Here is a 17,322-nt window from a genome sequence, read left to right as displayed (position 1 = left end):
GGGGTGTCAGGGCAAAGCCGTAGAGGCCCTTCGAAACCCTACCTTCTTGCTCGACCTCCAAACCCTACCTCAAGTTCATAGTCCAATGTCACTCTGCCACCGCACAATCCCCTTCTTCCCTACACAGTGGTCTTCACATTGGACCATGAATCCTTCATTAAAAATTCAAATCAAAGTTGTTTTTAGTTAATTAATTTATAAATTAATAAATATATTATAATCAAATTAAATAATAATAATTATAATAATTAATAATTGATTATTGAGGGGCTTTCACAATGTCATTCATCTATGACCATTTCCATGAGAGATATTTGTTAGTGATAAATTTCTCATGATTTTTGAATAGTCCACTTAACACTCATTGCATCGGGTGATGCTCACAAGGGTGAAGAAGTGGGATTCAAACTAGTGAAATGAATCACATAGTGTCAATTATCATTTCTGGGGCTTGCACCCGTTAACCAAGACTTCCCGGAAGGTCACCCATCCCAGATCGCCTCTTACTCAAGCACGCTTAATTTAATTATAAATTAATAATTAAATTAAATTAATAATTAATTTTATTAATAATTAAATTAATAATTGATTATAATTAATAATTAATTATAATAAAATTTGTGTTAGATAATTAATAAATATAAACTAATCAATTATTTAATAATTAAAAATAGTTCAATGTTGCTTTAGTTAATTTATAATTAATAATTACGTTTTAGTTTAATAATTAATTAATTAATTAATAGATTTAAGTTTATGTTTAATTAATATGTTTAATTTCTTTTAATAGTTGTTAATTTATAATTAATTAGTTTAATTTTAATAAATAATTAATAATTCATCATGATCAACCATGGTCTAATGTTGCATTGTGACAATTATTGTTGACCATGGTTTAGTGTCACATTGTGACAAAGATTGTCTCAATATGAAAATCAATCATGGAAAACCATCATCAATCATGGTTAACCATGGTCCAATGTCACATTGTGGCAAAGGTTGTATCACTAGAAATTGCCCCAAAAGGTGCAAAGTGACGCCGATAGGAGTGTTAAATTGAAAAAGTTGTACTTTGGTTTTCAATCTGGGACTGACAACATTGTGTCGCAGAGAAGAGACAGATAGAAGAGCATGATACACTTGGGCAAGATATTTCAATAATTTGTACTCATGCATAGGATGTGAACAATGCTTATGCATATGATAGGAAAAATAACCTTTTCTAGAAAAGGAAAAAGAACAAAACTCCAATCATCAACCAAATCAAGAATTGCAATTGGAAACAAATATTATGTTCTAATGTTTCAAGAAAGCCCCTTACAAGTACTTGTTAATTTTTAAGGACCTAACTTTATGATCTCAATTTTTATCAAGGTGAGTTAACCCTACTTTAAATTATCCAGGTCACCAACCCTCCAAATAGATTTGAGGAATATATCAAACCTTGGCCATAGCTACTAAACTCTTTGAATGATAAAGAGAAACAGAAAACTATGTGTGCTAAGGCTTCAATTCATGCAAGGTTTTAAACCATATCCCTTTTTATATGAGATTATTATGACTTAGTATGTGTCCATGGGAAAATATATTAATAACTCCACAATTTCAATGCATAATTTGACTAGTTAAAGTGTTTTGAACTACATAAAAGGTCTGAAGTTTAATCCCTGATACTACGACCGTAGTTGTGTACCTCAATTACTACGTTTAGTATCATAATCAACAATTAAACAATTTTATAATCATTTCGTGTGACATTCATACCAACATTTTATAAAGTTACTTGTTTTGTACATATAAAAAACAATTCAATAACTGCATATGTCCATCTAGGCTACGTTCACCACCGTATCAAAATATGGATAAATATTATTATTGTTTAGGCTTTAGAGAAGCCTTGTTGTATTGGCTAAATGTATTTTCACCGTTGTATGTGAAATAAATAAATCCATCTTCATCCTTGTGCTCCTTGTACACAAATGATATTAGAGAAACAAGTATGTAACCATGAGCAACTAACACACCCGATAAAAGATAAGACTCATACCAAACTTCATATATGAAAGACCTATATATATATATATATATATATATATATATATAGATATATATATATATATATATATATATATATATATATATATATATATATATATATATATATATATATATATATATATATATATATATATATATATATATATATATATATATATATATATATATATATATATATATAGAAAGAAATCCAGAGGCAATTTTGTATGTAAAATGGAGAGCAAGACAAACAATTTATATTGGAACTTGGAAATCATAAAATTATAAATAAGAAAGTAGTTGTTGTAAAGTTGCATGTCAAATTAAATCAATTTTATGAACTTACCAGTTGGAGGAAACACATTGTTCACAAATATACATATTTCTTTCTCTACACTCGACTTTATTCTCTTGCGAATCATGTATATAAATTGCCCCACAGTAAGATGAGCTAGCACCAGATATCTGAATATCCAAAACCATGTCATTAAACATTAGTTTAAAGGATAAGAGCGTAATTTGAAACCCAATACAACAAAATATAAGTGTGGAAATATTAATTGCAATTATCAAGGAGATTCATTCACCAACCCACTATGGATTATGGATGGTTAATGCTTGGGATATAGGAGAAATTTTAAATAACCATTTCATTAAATTAACTCTGCAGATACTTGTAGAGAAAAGCATAATAATGCAACATGGTACTTGCCTTCTAGGACAAAAGCAATGTCTAAAAATGAGTGCTCAGTGTCCATATTCAATTTTTTGCATCATCATGTACACTAAGAAATACAATGTGATAGAAGGAAACAACCCTCGGAAATTTTAACTATTCAAATGAAAAAAAATTCCCAAAAGGACATCACTAATAGAACAATGTACCCTGAAGGCTCATACATATTCACTCTTGTGAAAGGATTTTTATGAACATTCTCAGACTGAAATGTGGCTTGGATCCATCCATTTCAGAACCTAGAGCAACCATGTTGTTGAAAATTACATACAAATAGAAAAGAAAACATAATCTAATCAAGTTAGGATTTTCTATCAATCTAGATTACTGCATCATGTCACTCCTGAATCTCTGCTAAGGTGTCCATGATCTATAGATAAATGTTAGACAAAGGGAATGGCCACTAATCTGTGTGATATTTTCTTTGAGTTTCCATGAAAAAAGGAAGCAACACTGACCTATCCTCGACCTTGCTCTTGAATAGACTTTTGGAAGATCTGCTCACTATCCCTAGTCTCTATTAAGTGATCAATTGTCTCAATGACAAATCATAGAGTAAATCTCTAATTCCATTATGCACACACCCTTATAGAACAATTTAGACATATCAAAGAAATTATGCAACATTAGAAGAAGGGACTAAAAAGCCACTATTGCTATAAGATTGTTCCAAAATATGAATCCATTATTAATAGCACATTTGTGCATGACAAATTTTCTATTACAAATTCTCCAGAAGCTCCACTAGTGGTTGCAACACCAAAGAAAGTGAGCTCTTTCAACATATCATTTTAACAATAACGTCCATTTCACACAAATCATGGCGTCGAGAAATTAACTCAAATGATGAACTCTAAACACTTGGCTTCTGCATATAACATTCCCCACCTTGCTAGAGTGGAGTAAAAGTAAATTATTTATAGATTTCCAATATGTTGTATAGCTCAGAGTTGGGGCATTTGGTGTTTTTGAAGCAATGTGTGTAATGTGTGTAAAGTGATGAACAAGAGCTATGCTTATTGTAAGTTTGTATAAAATTATGAATTGGTTTTGACACCATATGCACACTTTGACTTAATTCTTATGGTGTTCGAGTGGATGACCAATATTGACGTTTTGTACAACTATTGATAGTTTTCAATGGAGAAATTCTAGGTAATAAAGAGGCTTTTGGATGGTATGCATGTTTTTGTCATGAAAAATCAAAAGAGATATAAGCCTATGTGAACAAGTTTTTCTATGGCATCATATAGTTGTAGGTATATGTTCTCCCCTGTCTTTCGAAGCCTCAGTTGTTTTCTTTGCTAATGTGAAAATGAAATCCCAAATAATTAATAAGAGATATAAGCTGAAGAATTCTCGAATTATCTATTTAAATCCACTTCTCTTTAGGGGTTTAGCTACTCACAGAATCAACCTCAATGACATATTCTAAAATCTCTTGCTCCAGCTTAAAATTGGATTGTCTCATCACTTTCCATCCCTCTCACTTTGCTACAGTTTTGAAGCTCTTCACAATATGGTGCATGCATAACAGACTCAAGTGTGGTGCATCACATAATCTTTCCAGTTGTAATACATCAATAACATTATCTATTGTGATCATTGTTTCCCTTACCTCAGGTGATAAATGAGCCATAGCATAAGTTTATGAACCTTAGTGAGGGGCATGGTTATTATAAAACACCATTGTATAATGCTCATAAGATATGTTAAATAGAAATCCACATTAATTATGGTTTTTTAGCCTCCCATAAGTATATATATGGTAGGAAGAAGGACATTGTTAATGTGGAACGAAATACCATTACAGGGATATGCCTCTATAGTAGGGTGAAAATGGTTGACACATAATTTTCCCTAGAAAAGACCTAGTCACATTTATAATATTTAGTACACTGGGATCATCCAACACGTATAGTTATTATCCTCATTCTGTATTTAAGAGAGAACCTTTCTATTATGGATTCCTTGACAATGTATGAGCACTAATTGGAGAGTTCTTTCCAGTAAATTCATAGAAATACTATGGCATGCTAGTGATGGCTACAAACATATTCTATAATCTTGTATGGGTAGTAATTACCATTGAAATTACAATCTTGATCTCCAAATATACTTTCAATACCCTCATACAATTCTAAGAATTGTAAATGGGCATATACAATATGGATCGGGTAAAATTTTGGGGCACAATCTTGATCTCCAAATATAGTTTCAATACCCTCATACAATTCTAAGAATTGTAAATGGGCATATATCAGGTAAAATTTTAGGGGCTAATATTCGCAGATGGGCTAATTTTCCATGGTTTCTCCAAAAAACAGATTCGCAATTTTCCAATTTTTCTAAAACTTATTCACCCAAATTTTATAGGATAAAATTATTTTACATCAAAAATTGCCAAAAATTTATAGAGACTATATAAAATTATTAGAAATTTGAATACTTTTACAAAAAATATGACCAAACATTTTACAATTTGCATAATAAGGACTAGTAATATTCGTCGAGGTTTCTAAACTTTAAGAAAATTTACCATCCTTAAATTTTACCTGATATGGATAGCCTTACGAGTGATGTATGAATAGATGCATTTGGCATATATTATTACCTAGTCTTAAGCTTTGATTGTTGGATGAATAATAGAAATACAAGCTACAAATTATTTTTGTATGATATGATTCCCTTCTAACTTCTTGCAACGGGTTTGCTATATAGGAGGTATATAGTAGTTTCTAATTAGTCAAGTGCTATAATGTTTCTTGATCTATTGAGTCATTTGTATTTAGCCTTATGCTTTGATTGGGTGTCTATTCTTGCTTCATTATAAATTGCTAAGCAATGGGATTGAGGGTTTTGTTGTGCATCTATATTGTAATGTGTGTGTTGATTTCCATAATTGTTATAAATGTTTTCTACCTTGCCCTTGTATTTGTATCTTGGAGTATTTTTTTCTGATTTGACACTTCACTTGTTGTTTGATTGGTAGATTGATGGACATGAACAACAAGAGAATATTTAGAGGAACATATTGTGCGTTTGGAATGAAACAAGGATCATAAAAATTGCTTCTAGCACTCTGAAGGAGAATCAAACATTGCAAGCAGATATAACTTATATTCAGGGAAAATTATTCAAGCTTTCCATCTCCACCATTATCGATATGGCTACAACTTGATCAAATTTTCAAAACTCGCTCTTCCTAATTGCAATTCTAGACTTTCTCAAGAACTGTAAATGGTAGACTTTGGCAAGAGTTATAAGTGGGTTTATCTTTGAGTTTATAGTGAGCCCATTTTCATTTTGTAACCTTATATTGGATTATAGAAATTTTTAAATCACCATCATATATGACTTGCAATGTACTCATTCTGACAGAATCTTGAAAAATCCATGCTAATAATTTAGGATAAGCTTTAATATAGCTTTCATGGTTTGGATTTGTGGCTTCTCAATATTTTGTCACTTCTTATTCAAGCAAGATATTGTTTAAGAATGTACATTACTACACGTGTATCACACCAGTACATCCTGACCATTAACTCCATATCAGTGCTGCTTTCTTTAGAGTTTGATGTTTCTAGAGCATAATTTATCTACATTTGAAGGTGAATCCATGCTTATGGTGATTTGTTGAAGAAAAGGGGATAATGATAATTCACAATTGGGCTATGAAGGTGTTGGAGGTTTGAATCCATAAGATTGTGTAAAGAGAACAAAAAAATAATTGTACATGCAATCTATGCTTTAAAATATATATCATGAACATTGGCCATCAAAAAAAAAAAAGGAAAGTGATAGTGGATAAGTCAGGGAACATTATTTGCATGAATGATTTTTCCTTACACACAAGGTGACAATTTAATTATTGGATTTAGGATATTATTTTGATTGCCCTATTTCAAGAACTTCTTGTTTCTCTATTAATTAAGAACTAAGTTCTATTTAAACACATAAAGATGTATAAACAAAAGATAATATGTATAATCATATAGAAGAATATACATATATTCTTTATTGCAGTCATGGCTACAAGAGGATTTGAACATACATGCACAAATAAGCAAGAAAAACTTTTGCTTTGATCAAGTTGCAAACCCCTTCCAACTACAACTTTTAGGAGGAGACAATACAAACAATTACAAAGCAATCAAAATACACTTAGAACTCCCATTTCAAAGAGAAAACATAACTGTTCTAATAATGTAATACCACATGCCAATGTGGGTGAAAAAATTACTATTAGAATGTTGAATCACCAAACAATGTTGCTTTCTAGTACTTATATTAATACATGTATTTGTAGAACTTTGGCCTGCGTATTTCAGATTATGGATATTCCAATAAATCTATTTGTGAAACTTATTCCTACATAATTCAAATTATGGAGAGGCTAATATAAGCTCTTTTTATATAACTTTGGTCTACATAATTCATATTATGGATAACTAGCCTAATAAAAACTGTGTGCAAAATTTTAGATTGGTAATTCAGATTATGGATAGTCTAATAAAAAATGTAGTATGATAATTATGTTGATTTTCTAAGAATTCACTACAGCAATGCCAAAAGGTTAAGCCACAAATTTTATTCTCACATATATGATTTGTGTAGGGTATGTGTCTTCATGTAAATGGGCATGGTGAAATGACTCCAACATTTTAATTTCTATGAATAATTCGTCCTAAACAAACTAATAATTTTTAATTTACTTGCACTAATTGAATTGAACTTGAGTAGGTAGCATTATTATCTAATGTGATACCCATTCGTCCATACACCCTCCTCCTCTCTCCTCCTTTATGGTAAAAAAACGAACTAAGGTTTAACCTTATCTACATTTCATCCAAAATTGAAAAGAATTACTTACCTTAGACAACTAGGTCAAGTCATATGGGAGACATCTCCAAATAATTTGTTTATATACTATGCCAATTCCTTTGTCCACTTATTGTTTCCTTAGGCAACTTTTTATCAATATTAACAACCAATCTTGTGTTTTCATCAACATTATTCCTTTTTAACAGATATGAAACCCTCTTTTGTTGACCTATGATTCATGTCTCAACTTTCCACAAAAAAAACATCTCCAGGATGTCTTGTATTTTGCATAAAAATTTTGAACCACTGGATTTCTTCCAATTGGATTTCCTCAACATATATGTGTCCCTCTTCTACTGTCCCATGTATCATGTCAAAACTTCCTACAATCAGAACCTTTCCATGTCTTCCTTTTTGCATAAAAATTTGATCCACTGGATTTAGTTCAGTTTGATTTCTTCCAGTTTATAAATAAATATCTAGAGGTGTCATTCTTAAGATCATCATTACTCCTAATTTTCCTTTCCACTTCAATGAAAGAAACGATCATAGTTTATAATGTTTGAAATGGCATAGACATGATAACTACCTAAATTGGTTTTTCATTACAACTGAACAATGAAACAAAGTTTTCAGCTGTCCCCGAGTCCACAAGCTCTTGTAGATCTGACTTGTGGCTCAATCCTATAGGTTCCATATCATATGGATTCTCACCAGGAGGAACAACTAAAAAATCCTCTGCCTTTTGATCAGATCTAACAAAAAATGATACCTCTTTTCTGTGAGTCTCAGAAGGTTCTGGCATACTGAAACAACAAATGGCACCTCTTTTCTGCATGTCTCGACAAGTTCTATCATAACAAAAGACAGAGACTGGGTTTTCTGACAAGGCTAGTAGTTAGTCCTCCTCCAATCCTTTGGGAGGTCCAAGACTTACAGACTAAAGCTATAGAGGCATCCCTCTACCCCTTTGTATAACTGGAAAAAGAGTAAAGCATGGATGCACAAACTATAACACATAGAATTTTTTTCTTCATAGTTCACCTTAGTAGGGCTTTAGCCAACCATAACAGATTTTAGTGACACTGAATACAAGGGTTCTCATTCAACATGTAAGGGATCTAAGAGGTCGCTACCTTATACAATATCTTTATCTGTAACATCGTACATGAAAAAGAAACCCAAGATATTCGTGATCAAGTTTACTATAACAATGTAGACGAGGGTTCTCCTACAACATGTGTAGGAGCTAAGACAAGATCTCAACCATAACACCATCCACACGATGAAGAAACCATTCGGCCCATAACTAAAACACCCATCACTCGTCCTATAACTGAAGACCACACTTGTAACTAAATACCATCATGTAACACAGTGAAGCACATGTCGATGAAGTGGAACAGAATAGAGGTCAGACTCCAGCAATTGTTGATTTGTGTCGAAGGACGGTCAAACCAAGTGTTAAATTTCAGGCAAAAGGGTAGACATCATTGATTTGTGTAGAAGGACGGTCACACCAAGTGTCAAATTTCAGGCAAAAGGGTAGACAAAAATGTGAGGTGAACCGATTCAAAAGAAACACATATTGGCATAAATATGAAAATAAACCATGGTCCAACATTGCATTATGATAAATATCATCTCAATTATTCTCTTGGGTTTATAATCCATTGGGTTTATTAATCCTTTGAGTTTATAATATTAATATTGAGGTTTATAATATTAATGCTATGGTTTAATGTTTATTTTAGGGTTTATACTATTTATCTTAGGGTTTATATCCCTTAGGTTTATAATATTAATCCCTTGGGTCTGTGACAAATATTTTCTAAATATGAAAACCAATCATGGTCAAACATAGTCAACATTGGTCAAACATGGTCAACCATGGTCCAACACCACATTATGAAAAAAAGTGTCTCAATATGGAAATAAACCATTGTCCAACGTCACATTATTAGAAATATTGTCTCAATATGAAAATGGCATAGTCTAACTTATAGATGAAATGGCCTTTTTCATGACATTTTTCTGGTTATTTTTAATCAAAATCTTACAGAGATTTTTAAAACTTGAGTTTAAATTGTTTAATCTGCATAATTCAAGTGCCCCAAGGGTTTTTCAGGGTATTGAATCTATTTATGCATTCAAAAATGTATTTTAAACAACAAAGATCTTGAAATTTAATTACTAGATTTTGGTGAATTCCAATGAAGAAAACTATTATGTCTATAAGTTAGACAACTCCTATGAAAAACAATCATGGTCAACCATGTTTTCTCTAAGGGTTATAATATTTATCTTAGGGTTTATATACCTTGGGTTTATAGTCCCTTGGGTTTTAGTATTAATCCCTTGGGTTTATAATATCAATCCCTTAGGTTTATTAATCAAACGGTTCATATTACTAGGTTATAATATTATTCATACGGTTTATAATATTAGTCTTTGGGTTTAAGATAAATCCTTTGGGTTTATAATAATGGTCAACCATGGTCCAACATCACAATGTGACAAATATTGTCTCAATATGAAATTCAACTATGGTAAAAAAACATCAACCATCATCAACCATGGCCAATCATGGTCAACCATGGTCCAAAGTCACATTGTGACAAAGATTGTGTCAATATGAAAATCAATCATAGTCAACCATGATCCAATGTCGTATTGTGACAAATATTGTCTCAATATGAAAATCAGTCATGGTAAACCATGGTGAACCATGGTCCAATATCGTATTATGAAAAAGATTCTCTCAATATGTAAATAAACCATGGTTAACTATTTTTATTTTAGTGTTTATAATATTTATCATATGGTTGATATACCTTGGTTTATAATATTTATCTTAGGGTTTATCATAGGATTTTCTTGACATGAAAATAAATCATAGTCAACCATGGTCAAGCATCACATTGTGAAAAATATTGTCTCAATATGAAAATCAACCATGGTAAACCATGGTCCAATGTCACATTGTGACAAATATTGTCTTGATATGAAAGTTAATCATGGTCAACCATGGTCCAACATTGCATTGTGACAAAGATTGTCTCAATATGAAAATCAACCATGGTTAACCATGGTCAACCATGTTTATTTTAGGGTTTATATACTTTGGTTTTATAATATTAATCTCTCAGGTTTAATATTATTCCCTCAAGTTTATAATCCCTAGGGTTTTAGTATTAATCCCTTGGGTTTATTATTCCTTTGGGTTTATAATATCAATCCCTTCAGTTTGTTAATCACTTGGGTTTATTATACACCACTTGGGTTTATAATAATGGTCAACCATGGTCCAACATCACATTGTGACAAAGATAATCTTAATATGAAAATAAACCATGGTCAACCATTGTCAACCATTTTCAATCATGGTCAACCATGGTCCAATATCACATTGTGACAAAAATTGTCTCAATATGGAAATCAAACATGTTTAATCATGGTCAACCATTGTCCAACGCCAAATTGTGACAAAGATTGTCTCAATATGAAAATCAGTCATGGTTAACATTGTTTATTTTAGGGTTTATAATATTTATCAAATGGTTTATGTACCTTAGGTTTATAATATTAATCCCTTGGGTTTATAATCCCTTGGATTTTTAGTATTAATCCTTGGGGTTTATAATATCAATCCCTTAGGTCTATTAGCTCAAGGGTTCATATTCCTAACGTATAATATTATTCATAGGCTTCATAATATTAATCATAGGGTTTAATATAAATCTCTTGGGTTATAATCATGATCAACCATTGTTAACCATGGTCCAACGTCACATTGTGACAAAGATTGTCTCAATATAAAAATTACTATGGTCAATCATGGTTGACCACAGTCCAACATCACATTTTGACAAAGATTGTATCAATATGAAAATCAACCATGGTCAACAATGTTCAACCATGGTTAATCATGGTCAATCATGGGCATTCATGGCCAACTATGGTCCAACGTTGCATTTGTGACAAAGATTGTCTGAACATGAAAATCAATCATAGTCAACCATGGTGAACCATTGTCCAACGTCGTATTGTGACGAAGAATGTCTCCATATCCAAATCAACCATGATCAACCATGTTTATTTTCGCATTTATAATATTTATCATAGGGTTTATATACCTTGGTTTATAATCTTTATGTTATGGTTTATGATAGGATTTTATCGATATGAAAAGAAATCATGGTTAACCATGGTCCAATGGCGCATTGTGTCAAAGATTGTCTTAATATAAAAACCCAACCATGGTCAACTATTTTTATTTTAGGGTTTATAATATTTATATTAGGGTTTACATACATTGGGTTTATAGTATTAATCCCTTGGAGTTTAGTATTAATCCCTTTGGTTTATAATATCAATCACTTGGGTTTATTAATCTAAGGGTTCATATTCCTAAGGCATAATATTATTCATAGGGATTATAATATTAATCTTAGGGTTAATATAAATCCCTTGGGTTTATAATCATGGTAAACGATGGTCATCCATGGTCTAACGTCGCATTGTGACAAACATTGTCTCAATATGAAAATTAACCATCGTCCAACGTTGCACTGTGAAAAAGATTGTCTCAATGTTAAAATCAGTCATGACGAACCATGGTCTAACATCATAATATGACAAATATTGTCTTAATATGTAAATCAACCATGGTCAACCATGTTTATTTTAACATTTACAATATTTATCATATTGTTTATATATCTTGGTTGATAATATTTATCTTAATGTTTATCATAGGATTTTCTTGATATGAAAATCAATCATGGTCAACCATTGTCCAACGTCACATTGTGACAAAGATTTTCTCAATATGAAAATCAACCATGGTCAACCATGGTTAACCATGGTCCAACATCTCATTGTGACAAACACTGTCTCGATATGAAAATCAATCATGGCCAACCATCGTCAACCATAGACCAATGCCTCATTGTAACAAATATTGTCTCAATATGAAAATCAACCGTGGTCAACCATGTTTGTTTTAGGGCTTATATTATTTATCTTAGGGTTTATATATTTTGGGTTTTATAATATTAATCCCTTGGATTTATATTATTCCCTTGGGGTTTTAGTATTAATCCACTGGGTTTATTATTCCTTTGTGTTTATAATATCAATTGCTTGGGTTTATTAATCTAGGGGTTCATATTCCCAGGGTATAATATTATTCATATTATTTATAATATTAATTCTAGGGTTTAATATTAATCCCTTGAGTTTATAATTGTGGTAAATCATGGTCAATCATGGTCAACTATGTTTATTTTACCATTTATGATATTTATCATAGGGTTTATATACCTTGGTTTATAATATTTATCTTAGAGTTTATCATAGTATTTTATCAATATGAAAATCAATTATGGTCAACCATGGCTGACCATGGATGACCATGGTCCAATGTTGCATTGTGACATAGATTATCTTAATATGAAAATCAACTATGGTCAACCATGGTCCAACATAGCATTGTGACAAAGATTGTCTCAATATGAAAATTAATCATGGTCAACCATGGTCCAATGTCGCATTGTGACAAAAATTGTGTCAAAATTAAAATTAACCATGGTCATCCATAGTCAACCAAGTTTTTTTTAGGGTTTATAGTATTTATCTTAGGGTTTATATACCTTGGGTTTACAATATTAATCCCTTGGGTTTATAAAATCAATCCCTTGGGTTATAATCCATTATGTTTATAATATAAATTCCTTGGATTTATTAAGGGTCATTGGGTTTATTATATTAATAGTAACTTACGTTTAGAATATTAATCTCAAAGGTTCTCAATATGGATCTCTTGGGTTTTTAATATTAATCCTTTCGGTTTATTAATCCCTTGGGTTTTAATATTAATCTTTTATATTTAATATTATTTTCTGGGGTTTATAATGCCTTGGGTTCTTATATTAATCATTTGTATTTAATATTATTTTCTAGGATTTATTTGCCTCGGGTTTATAATATTAACAATCCCTTTGGTTTAAAAGTATCAATATTTACTATATTGTTGATAATCTCAATAATATTATTATATTATTATAATATAATAATAATAATTAAAAATTGTCATTATAATTATTAGTGTATTTATAGTATAATGATGATAATTTTTTACCATATTATTATTATTATTATTAATATTAAATATATATTTATTGGCGCTTATCCATGTATATCAACCATATTTAATAATGTTGTTGTGTATGTAATTGATATACGCCTATCAGCATATATGAACAACATTTATTAATGTTGTTGTGCTAGTATTCTATAAATCCAAGATACAATATTTGACTATGAAAACTAAATTGGTATGTATAAAAACATACTATTAAATCTATTGCGCTAATTATCGCCTCCACGGTATTGAATCTATTGTTTCCTTTATTATTTCTCATTTAATTAGAGTGTGAATTATTATTCAAATATTAACCACGAAGTTTAGGATACTTTGAATATTGTACACCTTGTAAGCTTATATGGCCTTGTATATGATAGTTGTTGTAATGGCAGTGAAAACATTAATAATTTCGATTCATACTATAACAATATTAACATTAATATTTAACCTTTGTCTTTAAGGTAATGTGGTAATTTTTTTGCTGTATTTTATGTATGTATTGAGTGATCACTTTGCCTTATCATATCATATTTATATGTGTACGGAAGTGAAGTGAGAATGTGTGTTGGAAGAGAAATATGAAAAAAAAAAAACATCCACACTTTTTGACTCTTGTACACAGATAAACTCTTTTTATTGCAATACATGAAATTCTTTTTTCTCAAACTAATTAAAAGAAGGGGTATTGTTGAGCAACAAGTCCTCACCGCAACGCTAAGAAATTGTATGGACTTTCTTAGGCACTTAGAACATTTATATTTGGAAATTAGAGCTATTCCTATTAGAGAGGAGTCTCATTTAACACCTTATGCATGCCATTGGTTCATTGAAACCATTCCTGTCATGCCCCTACACCTGCGGTAGTCTTCCAACCGCTTGTAGCAAGGTGCGGCGCCACCGAACACTTTCTTTTCACCAATACTAACATCCGTGGACTACGCCTACTTTCACATTAATATTACTTAGCTTGTGTTTCACAACCAAGTAAACATGCAATTATCCTTTATACTTAATGAAGCGCATACTCATTCATTATCATCATGCAATTATATCAAGAAAAACAACAACTGCAACAAGTATAAAGGGGAGGGGAAACTCCCCGTAATGTGAGTTTGCCCGACAATATATTAAGAATATCAGTTTTACAACATACAAGTGTGCCTTGCCAAACCAAGTCTACACTTAGCCAAATATTACAACGGAGAGGCAACCCTACCTTTTACAATACATGTGCACCCTTTCACAAAGAGAAGTGCTCACCCGAGCCACTCAAATCCTCTTCACCAAGTCCTGCACAAATCTGCACATCCACCATACCTCGGGCACACCTTGCCCACTCTTCGACCGACTCAAGATCACCTTCAAGTGCACCTACAAGTGGAGCGCATGAGATATGCGCAGCTCCTCTTATTTCTGCGCACTTTTCCTTGCCTCTTGATCTTATGCATAGAAGAGATGAGAGGAAGTCTTGTTGAAATGAGCCTCAAGGCTCTCACATATATACACAAACTAGCGTGGGTTTACATGGGGTGTGCAGCCCCTTGGCCGACCCCCAAAGTTATCAATGCACGCCCACAAGCTTTATTTACAAGTCGTCTTGCACACTTCTTAACATCGCATATATATGTAGTACGCTCAACACTTAGTCGCATAAGTGTTTTGCATATTGTCACATATAACGTCGCACATATTGTCGCACCCCGTCGCACATTTTGTCCGCGCACCCATGCGCTCACCCGCGCGCCCGCCCGCATGCATGACTTGCCAGTGCCCGTCGCACTAATCTCTCGAAGGTCTTACATCCTCCTCCACCTGAAATCGTTGTCGTCCTCGACAACATACCATCCCGGTAGCCATCCACCAAGATCATCATCATCCATGATGTCAAATCCTCCACACAAGGCAACCATCCTTGCAACATATGTAGAGCCTCATCTCCATCATGTCTCGACTTAGTGACCAACTGCCACCAAGCTCACCATACCAAGGTATGCACCTCAACAGTATGCTCTCCATCAGATATCATCTCGATCCATGATCACCGACTCCACTGCCACAATCTCCACTGCAACATCTTGTGTCAACCTCATCATGTGTCCCTATGTGAACCTCTGCCATGATACTCCAGCACGATGCCAACATATCTCTGCACACTTCCGGACCTCATGTCTGAACTAGTTGGGTAGCTAATCCAACCATCACACTTAATCCACGAGAGTGAACATCCTCATGCCATCATCATTTGTTCCTCAAACATCTGCCACATCCTTGACTCCTCAAGAATCCATCTCTATAATCCATGCTCAGGTCCATGGAAACTTCATCCATCTCATCTGCAACATGTCATGATGCTTGATGCCAAGCCATCCCTGCACCATCAATCATACCTACTCAAACATGTTTTAAGGACTCACTGCCATGAGCAGCTAACAATGAGCCCCATCTTCTTCATCCATCTAAGAAGATGTAGAGGGAGTAGAGCCTGAAGGCTCTCCCTCACTAATTAACTCGATCCATCTATCAGGATCCTTAATCTCCATCCTTTGTAGATAAGCAACCCGGTCTTCCTTCTGGACATCTGGCCTCACATATATTTCCTCATCATCATCATCATCATCCTCCACCAACTCTAGCCTTCTTTTCAAGTCCAAGATGCTATCTGAAAGTGTCTTGATGACCAATGACTGTTCCACAAGCTTTGTCTCAACACTAGACAACCGCTTGTTCACCTTCTCCTTATCCTCCATTTGCATCACTCCCAATTTACAATCAGGCCTTGTCACACCAATGGTTGGCACACCAATGGGTACATCTTCCCTTCCATCATAAATATAGAGCTTCTTCAAATGTGGAACGATCATAGCATCAAATTGTTTCATGAACTCCATCCCTAATACAGCTTCATAGTCATCAATCCGCACTATAGTGAAGTCCACCTTCCCGGTCCATTCACCAAGTGTAGTGTCCACCCTCTTAGCTATACCAAGAATCTCAATAGGAGGAGAATTCACTGTCTTCATTTGTGCCTTTGCCGGTACAAACTTCAGCCCAATTCTTCTCGCAGTATCTTCGTCCATGAAGTTGTGAGAAGCCCCACTATCCACCATAGTGAGCACATCAGCACCTCCAACCTTCATTCGAACATACTCCAACTTGTTCCTTTCAGGATCCCTTCTAGAGGCCACTTCCGTAGTAGCAGAAGCACCAAGTATCTGCATCATCCCCACAGAAGCATCTTCGTTCTTTCCATCAGACTCAACCTTCTTCTTCAAGGCCTTGAGATGCCTTACCTCAAGAGCTAGGCAATCCCACTTCTTCTGATTCAATTTATGTCTTATCTCTAGTTCCTTGAATTCTTCTTCAAGCAAGTCCATTTCCTTTGCAAGTTGAGAGGCTTCCTCCTCATTCCGGTCAGAAACCCCTTCCTTAGCCAAGGCATGAAGAGCACTCCTTGTTTTAAACAACCTTTTGCCATATTCCGCAAATCCTTATCTTACTTCCTCTGACTCTTCAAGTAGACTTTCTTCAAATCCTTTGAAGGTTGCAAAACCCAATTTCTGCAAGATAGACATCTTTA

This window comes from Pinus tabuliformis, chromosome 3_2 (assembly GCF_031772625.1).
Source record: "Pinus tabuliformis cultivar Carrire ecotype Pingquan chromosome 3_2, CPIR1, whole genome shotgun sequence".
NCBI classification, from domain to species: domain Eukaryota; kingdom Viridiplantae; phylum Streptophyta; class Pinopsida; order Pinales; family Pinaceae; genus Pinus; species Pinus tabuliformis.
This window is presented reverse-complemented; position numbering follows the sequence as displayed.